Here is a 12,135-nt window from a genome sequence, read left to right on the forward strand (position 1 = left end):
AAAACCCCTCTTTCTCTAATTTAGAACTAGAAGGAATTCCACTAACAACACAACGTAATTAACTCGATTCGTTAGAACAGCTTCCATTGAGTCTCTGCACCTATCCTTTTCCTTTGTATTCTAGTTCGAGAACCCCTTGTTTTCTCAAAACACGGATTTGGCTCAGGATTGCCCTTTTTTAATTCCAGGGTTTCTCTGAATTTGGAAGTTACCACTTAGCAGGTTTCCATACCAAGGCTCAATACAATCAAGTCCGTAGCGTCTACCGATTTCGCCATATCCCCATTTCCCTCTTCTTTGAGACCAGGATTCCTTGTGTAATTTCATCCATCTCTTAGTTTTTTTTTTGAATCATTGAGTTCATCACTCAACGTAGTCTAGCAGTTCAGTTCGACTCTATTTGAGAGACCTCGCTTGCTTATTGCAATTCAGAATTGAATTGATTCTATCCTTGATGTATTTGCAATTCAATCCGAATCAATATATCCAAAAGTTTTTATCTCCCCCACCTCCCGTCTTACTTTTTTATAGTATTCAAAATTATACTATAACGCTTGATATTTATTCTTTTTTTCTAATCAGAATTAGCAATTTTATTTACTCTGACTCTATGTTCCCCTTAGTGAAATATTAATCCTCAAATTATTAACAAATAATAAAGTCTATAATGATCGAATGAAAATACCAATAAATTCTATAATTTTATTTTTTAATATCCTATAGTTAAGCATATCAAGCTAACTTTATCTTTAAGAAGTTTTAGTATTTTTTTATTTTTATAAGTATAACTTCAAATTTAGAACTAGTTAATAGCTAAGATTAATAACTAATATCTGAGATTTTACGGATTTCCTATACTATACCTATTTCTATTTGTTACACTATTTCCGTTATGTAAGCCCACTTAGCTCAGAGGTTAGAGCATCGCATTTGTAATGCGAGGGTCATCGGTTCAAATCCGATAGTCGGCTTTTTTTTCTCTATCGATGTTCTACGAACAAGAATCTCTTTTTTTCCGAATTAAATGGAGAATCCAGGATCTTTTATGTTTTTTACCTTACAATTTTGCTAGATACAAAACAATAAAATAAATAATATATATACAAAAAAAAAAGATTTTGATGAAATTCCATTTTTTGGGGTACTTTAGTTGATTTTACTCTGTTTATCCTGTAGTTTAATTCAGTTTTAATTTCGATGTATTCTGTAATGTAAATACAATGAAATTAATTGTGTAAAATGAAATTTCAATAAAATAAAAAAAGGAGTCTTCATGTCCCGTTATCGAGGACCTCGTTTAAAAAAAATACGCCGTCTGGGAGCTTTACCAGGACTCACTAGAAAAACACCTAAATCCGGAAGTAATCTTAAAAAAAAATTCAATTCTGGGAAAAAGGAGCAATATCGTATTCGTCTTCAAGAAAAACAGAAATTGCGTTTTCATTATGGTCTGACAGAACGACAATTACTTAGATATGTACATATCGCTGGAAAAGCAAAAAGGTCAACAGGCCAGGTTTTACTACAATTACTTGAAATGCGTTTGGATAATATCCTTTTTCGATTGGGTATGGCTTCAACCATTCCTGGGGCCCGCCAATTAGTCAACCATAGACATATTTTAGTTAATGGTCGTATAGTCAATATACCAAGTTTTCGTTGCAAACCCCGAGATATTATTACTACGAAAGATAACCAAAGATCAAAAGGTCTGGTTCAAAATTATATTGCTTCATCGGACCCGGGGAAATTGCCAAAGCATTTGGCGATTGACACGTTGGAATATAAAGGACTAGTAAATAAAATCCTAGATAGGAAGTGGGTCGGTCTCAAAATAAATGAGTTGTTAGTTGTAGAATATTACTCTCGTCAGACTTGAACTTAACGAAAAAAGGAAAGGTTCATAGAATTTTCTTCCCCTTCCCCTTTCCCCGAACTAAATCGCCCTAAGACCATTACCATTAATTTGTATTTTCCCATCAACTAGCTAAAATTGATTAACCCTAGGATTAGGATCCTTTTTTCTTTTTTCCTCTATGTGTATTTTACATACCACAGTAATTTGCTATAGAGAATTTCTAATTTCTATTAAATCAAAATAAGATAATATAAGATATTATATTATTGCTGGAAAAAATTGTTATTTGATTTGATACATTGTGATCCTTAACGTTGATGAATTAAGAAAAACGGAAAGAGAGGGATTCGAACCCTCGGTAAACAAAAGTCTACATAGCAGTTCCAATGCTACGCCTTGAACCGCTCGGCCATCTCTCCTACATAACTTATTATGGAAAATAAACTGAGTGAATAGCGAGTTTTCTTATTCCTGCAGTACAGGTACAACCCTCGGGGGTTCCATAGTTCTATTGGAAAAATTCCTTTTGATCTAAGTGGAAGGATACAGGATTTTTTACTAGAAATTGCGCTCGCTATAAAATAAAAGTTTTAATTTGGGTTTTCCCGCAACTAAAGAAAAAGAAAATGGAAGAATTCTTCTTATTGCATAATAAAATAAAGAAACCTTAGAATTCCGTTTGCATAAGATACGCTACACCATACTATCGAAATCAAAAATAGGGTATGAGACAATTAATAACTTTGAAAACACGAAATAGTTGATAACATAAGTTGTTGTTCAGAAATAGGAAAGTGGAATGAAATCCAGTCTTAGTCAAATATTTCATATCTCTTCGTGTCCAAGCAGAAGGAAAAGGATACAATTTGAGCTGAGCGGAAAATCCATATCTCTCTTATCCATTTAAAGCATATGGATTTAGAGTAGAGCATATGGATCAATCTATTTATAATTATAAGAATCGAATGTGTTTGTTTTTATGTTATTTTGTGAAGGAATGAAAACAATTCTATATAGAATGGGTTGGGAATTATGCCTAGATCCCGTGGAAATGGAAATTTCATTGATAAGACCTCCTCAATTGTAGCCAATATTTTATTGCGAATAATTCCGACAACCTCAGGAGAAAAAAAGGCATTTACTTATTATAGAGATGGTGCGATTTGACTCTTTTTTTTGCTTTTTTTTAGCCCTACCTATACCTCAGTCTTACGAAAAAGAGAGGGGGGTTGGCATAGAGAGAACCAAATTTGTAAAGCAAACAAACCCACGCTTCGGGAAGGTGAGGCGAACTAACAATTCCTTCCGTCGTGTATCCTCGATTGATGCGGCTTCAGATACTTCAATTGTAGATTTGAGTATTGAGCGAAAGGTTACACCTACAGGATATGGTATGGTATGGATTACAGGCCAATCCTACTCTATTAGTATCCGTAGGCAGCATAGGGGAGAAAAGCACTACACCTAGAAATAGGAATCAACAAGAGAAAAACTTTGTTAGAAATTACCCCTTTCCTGATCGGTATCAGGGCTGGGAAGAATGGTTGGGATAACAAACAACCATCAGGTTTGTACTTTGGATACCCCTATAACCATCAAAGATCGTTGAAGTAGCTAATTCCTCTAAATAGGAGGCGTTGAGAACAAAGAAATTATTGGAGCTATCGTTTTCCTCTAGCATTAATAGAATTCATTGGTGTTAAGAAAAACCTCTTGTGGGAAGGTTGGCTAGAGATTTCTTGGAAAAATACCAGCCCCTTTCGGTTCATAATGAGACGGGACTAATTCTATTTTGATTCTATAGATTATTTCGCTTAGTACTATTATGTACAGAAGGGAGGAGCCGTATGAGATGAAAACCTCATGTACGGTTTTGGAACGGAGATTTTTTGAATAGAATGAACGACCGTAACGGATGTTGGCTCAATCCGAAGGAAATTATGCGGAAGCTTTGCAAAATTATTATGAAGCTACGCGACTAGAAATCGATCCCTATGATCGAAGTTATATACTCTATAACATAGGCCTTATACACACAAGCAATGGAGAGCATACAAAGGCTTTGGAATATTATTTCCGGGCACTAGAACGAAACCCCTTCTTACCGCAAGCTTTTAATAATATGGCCGTGATCTGTCATTACGTGCGACTATCTCCACTATAGAAAGAAAAAAAAAAAAGAGAGGATCAAATTTTCTAGTAAATACTAGAAAAAAAGGGCTTTCTACATAGGGATCGTAAAAACAACGATTTTTCCCTATCAGCTGTAGGAAGGAAGGACACTTCACGAGAATCAAAAAACGAAGAAAGTATGGCCTATACTACTACTCTATGGATAAAGTTTCTCAAATTGATAGAGAAAGCACCGTAAAGATCAATTAGTGAGCGACTGGGTCGATACAACTAAAAAAAACTGCTTACTTATCCCATGATATGGGGCAAAATTTAGGAATCCGCTTATGTAATAGAGCCGATCCACTAAGGGATTAAGCAGCGGTGTAGTATCAGATCCCAAAGATAGTAAGTTCTTTTTTCTTTCTTATGGAAAAAAGTCTTTTTCAAGGATTCTATAGAGATTTCATATATGAAACCGGGATAGTTACCTCTCAGAAAATTTGAACGAAGGCTCTATATCTATCTATGCTTCATTCTTCTGAAGGTGGGAAAAAAGATCAAACTGATTATTGATAAAAATTAGGGTTTGAAACTTAGGTAATTAATTTCTTCTGCTTAACCCAAGAACAAATTGGATCGATTTTTGATAAATCGAATTCAGTTAAGATAGGGGAAATTCAGATAGCAATTTCTGAGCCGTATGAGGTAGGAAACTCTCAAGTACGGTTCTAAGGGAAGGAACTTCCTATTCCGACCGAGGAGAACAGGCCATTCTACAGGGTGATTCGGAAATTGCGGAAGCTTGGTTTGATCAAGCTGCTGAATATTGGAAACAAGCTATAGCGCTTACTCCGGGAAATTATATTGAAGCACAGAACTGGTTGAAGATTACGAAGCGCTTTGAATTTGAATAAGACCATGCTCCTTCTTTTTCATAAAATGGGTGGTTTGGTTGTTGATCCATTAATCAAATAAATTAGGTCGTAAGATCGAATCAAGAATTTCATTATATCCATTTCTTATACCTTCTATTTTATATGATATTTCATAAGAATAAACCATAGGGATAGGGTCTAGAATAGAAGTAATAAAGTGAATAAAAAGAGGGGGCAATCTAAATATTGCTAATATATTAGGACCATCTTATTAATAATTCTAATGAGTTATCTTGGAATTTAGAATCAAATAAAAAACCCTATATTATGCTCAAGGAAAGTAGATATAGATAGGAGCTTATGCCCTCAAAAAAAATACACTAGTTTCTTAAATTAAAAATAAAAAAGATTTTTTTCTTACGTCGAGAAATATTTGTTTTTCAAGATAAACAATGTCCGTTAGGCACCTAATCTTTATGTCATAATAGACCCGAACACTTGCCTCGGATTGACTTCAATATATAATTGCTCCAGTGAATAACTAAAAAAAAAATAGAAGGATGGTAGATAGTAAAGAAAAGAACTAATCACAATATCTATCTTTCAAAATCTATCTTTCAAAATCTATCTTTCAAATATATATCTTTCAAAGATTCACTAAAAAGACAGTTGGCGGGTCTCTTTGTATGTCTTGTCCGGAAAGAGGAGGACTTAATGATTATTCGTTCGCCGGAACCAGAAGTAAAAATTGTTGTGGATAGGGATCCTGTAAAAACATCTTTTGAGGAATGGGCCAGACCCGGCCATTTCTCAAGAACACTAGCTAAGGGCCCTGATACTACCACTTGGATCTGGAACCTACATGCTGATGCTCACGATTTCGATAGTCATACTGGTGATTTGGAGGAGATTTCTCGAAAAGTCTTTAGTGCTCATTTCGGGCAACTTTCCATTATCTTTCTTTGGTTGAGTGGCATGTACTTTCATGGCGCCCGTTTTTCCAATTATGAAGCATGGCTAAGTGATCCTACTCACATTGGACCCAGTGCTCAGGTAGTTTGGCCTATAGTAGGGCAAGAAATATTGAATGGTGATGTAGGCGGGGGTTTCCGAGGAATCCAAATAACCTCTGGTTTTTTTCAGCTTTGGCGAGCATCTGGAATAACTAGTGAATTACAACTCTATTGTACTGCAATTGGTGCATTGATTTTTGCAGCGTTAATGCTTTTTGCTGGTTGGTTCCATTATCACAAAGCCGCTCCCAAATTGGCCTGGTTCCAAGATGTAGAATCCATGTTGAATCACCACTTAGCGGGATTATTAGGACTTGGGTCTCTTTCTTGGGCGGGGCACCAAATTCATGTATCTTTACCAATTAACCAATTTCTTGACGCTGGGGTGGATCCTAAAGAGATACCACTTCCTCATGAATTTATCTTGAATCGGGACCTTTTGGCTCAACTTTATCCTAGTTTTGCCGAAGGAGCAACCCCTTTTTTCACTTTAAATTGGTCCAAATACGCAGAATTTCTGACTTTTCGCGGAGGACTAGATCCAGTAACCGGTGGTCTCTGGCTGACCGATATTGCGCACCATCATTTAGCTATTGCTATTCTTTTCCTAATCGCAGGTCATATGTATAGGACCAATTGGGGTATTGGCCATGGACTTAAAGATATTTTGGAGGCTCACAAGGGCCCATTTACAGGACAAGGCCATAAGGGTCTTTATGAAATCTTAACAACGTCATGGCATGCTCAATTATCTCTTAACCTAGCTATGCTAGGCTCTACAACCATTGTTGTAGCTCATCATATGTATTCTATGCCTCCCTATCCATACCTAGCTACTGACTATGGTACACAACTTTCCTTGTTCACACACCACATGTGGATTGGCGGATTTCTAATAGTCGGTGCTGCTGCACATGCAGCAATTTTTATGGTAAGAGACTATGATCCAACTACTCGATACAACGATCTATTAGATCGCGTCCTTAGACACCGCGATGCAATCATATCCCACCTTAACTGGGTATGTATATTTCTAGGTTTTCACAGTTTTGGCTTGTACATTCATAATGATACCATGAGTGCTTTAGGCCGTCCACAAGATATGTTTTCGGATACTGCCATACAATTACAACCTATCTTTGCTCAATGGGTACAAAATATCCATGCTACTGCGCCTGGCGTAACAGCTCCTGGTGCAACAACAAGTACTAGCTTAACGTGGGGAGGCGGCGAGTTAGTAGCAGTAGGTGGCAAAGTGGCTTTGTTACCTATTCCATTAGGAACCGCAGATTTTTTAGTCCATCACATTCATGCATTTACCATACATGTGACTGTATTAATACTTTTGAAAGGTGTTTTATTTGCTCGGAGTTCCCGTTTGATACCCGATAAAGCAAATCTAGGTTTTCGCTTTCCTTGCGATGGGCCTGGCCGAGGGGGAACATGTCAAGTATCCGCCTGGGATCATGTTTTCTTAGGTTTATTCTGGATGTACAATGCAATTTCGGTAGTCATTTTCCATTTCAGTTGGAAAATGCAGTCGGATGTTTGGGGTACTATAAGTGATCAAGGGGTGGTAACTCATATTACAGGGGGAAACTTTGCACAGAGTTCCATTACGATTAATGGGTGGCTTCGAGATTTCTTGTGGGCACAGGCATCGCAAGTCATTCAGTCTTATGGTTCTTCATTATCTGCATATGGTCTTTTTTTCTTAGGTGCTCATTTTGTCTGGGCCTTCAGTTTAATGTTTTTATTCAGCGGCCGTGGTTATTGGCAAGAACTCATTGAATCTATCGTTTGGGCTCATAACAAATTAAAAGTTGCTCCTGCTACTCAGCCTAGAGCCTTGAGCATTATACAAGGACGCGCTGTAGGAGTAACCCATTACCTTCTGGGTGGAATTGCCACGACATGGGCATTCTTCTTAGCGAGAATTATTGCAGTAGGATAGTGGCTAGGAGGATTTGAAAGGCATTATGGAATTAAGATTTCCCAGGTTTAGCCAAGGCTTAGCTCAGGACCCCACTACTCGTCGTATTTGGTTTGGTATTGCTACCGCACATGATTTCGAAAGTCATGATGATATTACTGAAGAACGTCTTTATCAGAACATTTTTGCTTCTCACTTTGGGCAATTAGCAATAATCTTTCTATGGACGTCCGGAAATCTGTTTCATGTAGCTTGGCAAGGAAATTTTGAATCATGGATACAGGATCCTTTACACGTAAGACCTATTGCTCATGCGATTTGGGATCCTCATTTTGGTCAACCCGCTGTGGAAGCCTTTACTCGAGGAGGTGCTGCTGGTCCAGTGAATATTGCTTATTCTGGAGTTTATCAGTGGTGGTATACAATAGGATTACGCACCAATGAGGATCTTTATACTGGAGCTCTTTTTCTATTATTTCTTTCTACGCTGTCCTTAATAGCGGGTTGGTTACATCTACAACCCAAATGGAAACCAAGCCTTTCGTGGTTCAAAAACGCGGAATCTCGTCTCAATCATCATTTGTCAGGACTTTTCGGGGTAAGTTCTTTGGCTTGGACAGGACATTTAGTTCATGTTGCTATTCCCGCATCCAGGGGGGAGTACGTTCGATGGAATAATTTCTTAGATGTATTACCCTATCCCCAGGGGTTGGGACCCCTTTTGACGGGTCAATGGAATCTTTATGCCCAAAACCCTGATTCGAGTAATCATTTATTTGGTACCGCTCAAGGAGCGGGAACTGCCATTCTAACTCTTCTTGGGGGATTCCATCCACAAACACAAAGTTTGTGGCTGACCGATATGGCTCACCATCATTTAGCTATTGCATTTATTTTTCTCATTGCCGGTCACATGTATCGAACTAACTTCGGAATTGGGCACAGTATTAAAGATCTTTTAGAAGCGCATACTCCTCCGGGGGGTCGATTAGGGCGTGGGCATAAGGGCCTTTATGACACAATCAACAATTCGATTCATTTTCAGTTAGGTCTTGCTCTAGCTTCTTTAGGGGTTATTACTTCCTTAGTAGCTCAACATATGTACTCTTTACCTCCTTATGCATTCATAGCACAAGACTTTACTACTCAAGCTGCTTTATATACTCATCACCAATATATTGCAGGGTTCATCATGACAGGGGCTTTTGCTCATGGAGCTATTTTTTTCATTAGGGATTACAATCCGGAACAGAATGAGGATAATGTATTGGCAAGAATGTTAGACCATAAAGAAGCTATCATATCTCATTTAAGTTGGGCTAGCCTCTTTCTAGGATTCCATACCTTGGGCCTTTATGTTCATAACGACGTCATGCTTGCTTTTGGTACTCCAGAAAAGCAAATCTTGATCGAACCTATATTTGCCCAATGGATACAATCTGCTCATGGCAAGACGACATATGGGTTCGATATACTCTTATCTTCAACGAATGGCCCCGCTTTCAATGCGGGTCGAAGCCTATGGTTGCCCGGATGGTTGAATGCTGTTAATGAGAATAGTAATTCGCTTTTCTTAACAATAGGACCTGGGGATTTCTTGGTTCATCATGCTATTGCTCTAGGTTTGCATACAACTACATTGATTTTAGTAAAGGGCGCTTTAGATGCACGCGGTTCCAAATTAATGCCAGATAAAAAGGATTTTGGATATAGTTTTCCTTGTGACGGCCCAGGGCGCGGCGGTACTTGTGATATTTCTGCTTGGGACGCATTTTATTTGGCAGTTTTCTGGATGTTAAATACCATTGGGTGGGTTACTTTTTATTGGCATTGGAAACATATCACATTATGGCAGGGCAACGTTTCACAATTTAATGAATCCTCCACTTATTTGATGGGATGGTTAAGAGATTACCTATGGTTAAACTCTTCACAACTTATCAATGGATATAATCCTTTTGGGATGAATAGTTTATCGGTATGGGCGTGGATGTTCTTATTTGGACATCTTGTTTGGGCTACTGGATTTATGTTCTTAATTTCCTGGCGGGGGTATTGGCAGGAATTAATTGAGACTTTAGCATGGGCTCATGAACGCACACCTTTAGCTAATTTAATTCGCTGGAGAGATAAGCCCGTGGCTCTTTCCATTGTGCAAGCAAGATTGGTTGGATTAGCTCACTTTTCCGTGGGTTATATATTCACTTATGCAGCTTTCTTGATTGCCTCAACATCAGGCAAGTTTGGTTAATTTAGTTTGTTTTTTTGTACTGTATCAGCACCTAGTTCATTACTCTTGATAGAGAGGGAGGATCTGCCTTTTTAGATTTCTTTTTCTATTTATTTTTCCATCTAGGATTAGAACCGTATACTTGGTAATAATAGCAACGACACATTATGGCAAAAAAAAGTTTGATTCAGAGGGAGAAGAAGCGGCAGAAATTAGAACAGAAATATCATTTGATTCGTCAATCTTTAAAAAAAAAGATAAGAAGCAAAGTTTCTCCCTTGAGTTTGAGTGAAAAAACGAAAATGCGAGAAAAATTGCAATCCCTACCGCGTAATAGTGCACCTACACGCCTTCATCGACGTTGTTTTTTGACCGGAAGACCTAGAGCTAACTATCGACATTTTGGGCTATCCGGACACGTACTTCGAGAAATGGTTTATGAATGTTTGTTACCGGGTGCAACAAGATCCAGTTGGTAAGGATAAAATACCCTTTCGTATTTAAATACCCTTTCGTATTTGTATGGATTTCTGGAATTGATAATCATAGAGGAGCCCTCTTTACCATTCTGTATAAATGGACTATTCTATTTGTATAGATATTGGTAGAGGGGCGTATCCAACCCTCTTTTATCCACTAGTTACCCCTCTTTAGTTTAAGAGTATAGAGCAGTTTGGTAGCTCATAAGGCTCATAACCTTGGGGTTGCGGGTTCGATTCCCACTACCGCCTCCATACTCCTTCTTTATGATATATGCATGATATAATATATACATCATGCATTTGTATCTGGATTTTTTGATTTCCTAAAAGAGTTTTGGTCTAACAGTTTTTTCTCGGAAGAAGCAAAAAAATAAAAGAAAGAATAAAATATGAAAGAAAAGCGTCCATTGTCTAATGGATAGGACAGAGGTCTTCTAAACCTTTGGTATAGGTTCAAATCCTATTGGACGCAATCTTATTTCTATCTATTCTTTAAATAACTATACTAAACTAAAAACAAAGAAAACTTTTTTGCATGATTCAAATGAAAAAGCTTTCTCAACGATTCCTATTCTACTAACAAGAGTAGACATGCAAAATTTATTTGTTACTGAAGAGAAAACCGTTCCAGCTGTTCCTGAATAGCTTCCTTCAAAAGGATTTCCGCTTGCTCGGTGAATGTCTTGCTAGAAGATATAATTTCTTGGAATTGAGGTTTAGTATCTTTTAGATGTTTACGTAACTCATCCAGAAATTTATTTACCTGTTCAATTTCTAACGAATCAAGATATCCTCTTGTTCCGGTATAAATAGTAGCTATCTGCTCTTCCACTGGGAGAGGATTTGCCTGGGATTGTTTAAGCAATTCCCTTAATCGTCGACCCCTTGCCAATTGATTCTGACTTGTTTTATCGAGAGCAGAGGCGAATTGTGCAAAGGCTTGTAACTCTGCGAATTGCGCTAGTTCCAATTTTGATTTGCCAGCTACTTGTTTCATGGCTTTAATTTGAGCCGCGGATCCTACTCTGGAAACAGAAATACCCACATTAATAGCGGGTCGAATTCCGGCATTGAATAGATCCGCAGATAAGAATATTTGTCCATCTGTAATGGAGATTACATTAGTAGGAATATAGGCGGAAACGTCTCCAGATTGAGTCTCAACTATTGGTAAAGCGGTCATACTTCCTTCGCCTAAAAGAGAATTTAATTTAGCGGCTCTTTCTAAAAGGCGTGAATGCAAATAAAAAACATCCCCTGGATAAGCCTCACGTCCGGGAGGTCTTCTTAATAGAAGGGACATTTGGCGATAAGCTTGTGCCTGTTTGGAGAGATCATCATAAATTATTAAAGTATGCCGTTCGCGGTACATAAAATACTCAGCCAGGGCTGCTCCCGTATAAGGAGCGAGGTATTGTAATGTAGCAGGTGAATCCGCCATTTCAGCTACTACAATAGTGTATTCCATGGCCCCCTCCTCATGGAAAGTAGTTACTACTTGAGCTACGGAGGATGCTCTTTGACCGATAGCTACATAAACACATATTACACCTTGCCCTTTTTGATTGAGAATTGTATCTGTGGCTACTGCTGTTTTGCCAGTCTGTCTGTCCCCAATAATTAACTCTC

At 37.9% G+C, this 12,135-nt stretch overlaps 3 non-coding genes across 3 annotated transcripts; 2 read left to right on the forward strand and 1 right to left on the reverse strand.

Moving 5' to 3' along the window:
• Positions 1-898: 898 nt before the first annotated feature.
• TRNAT-UGU (transfer RNA threonine (anticodon UGU)) lies at positions 899-971 on the forward strand. The gene has a single exon. It is a non-coding gene; the product is annotated as a tRNA-Thr (tRNA).
• A 1,219-nt stretch (positions 972-2,190) lies between these two features.
• On the reverse strand, positions 2,191-2,277 carry TRNAS-GGA (transfer RNA serine (anticodon GGA)). The gene has a single exon. It is a non-coding gene; the product is annotated as a tRNA-Ser (tRNA).
• Positions 2,278-10,906: 8,629 nt separating this feature from the next.
• On the forward strand, positions 10,907-10,978 carry TRNAR-UCU (transfer RNA arginine (anticodon UCU)). Its single transcript has one exon. It is a non-coding gene; the product is annotated as a tRNA-Arg (tRNA).
• Positions 10,979-12,135: the final 1,157 nt, after the last annotated feature.

This window comes from Triticum urartu, unplaced genomic scaffold, assembly GCF_056163025.1.
Source record: "Triticum urartu cultivar PI428250 unplaced genomic scaffold, HENAU_Tu73 scaffold2, whole genome shotgun sequence".
NCBI lineage: Eukaryota > Viridiplantae > Streptophyta > Magnoliopsida > Poales > Poaceae > Triticum > Triticum urartu.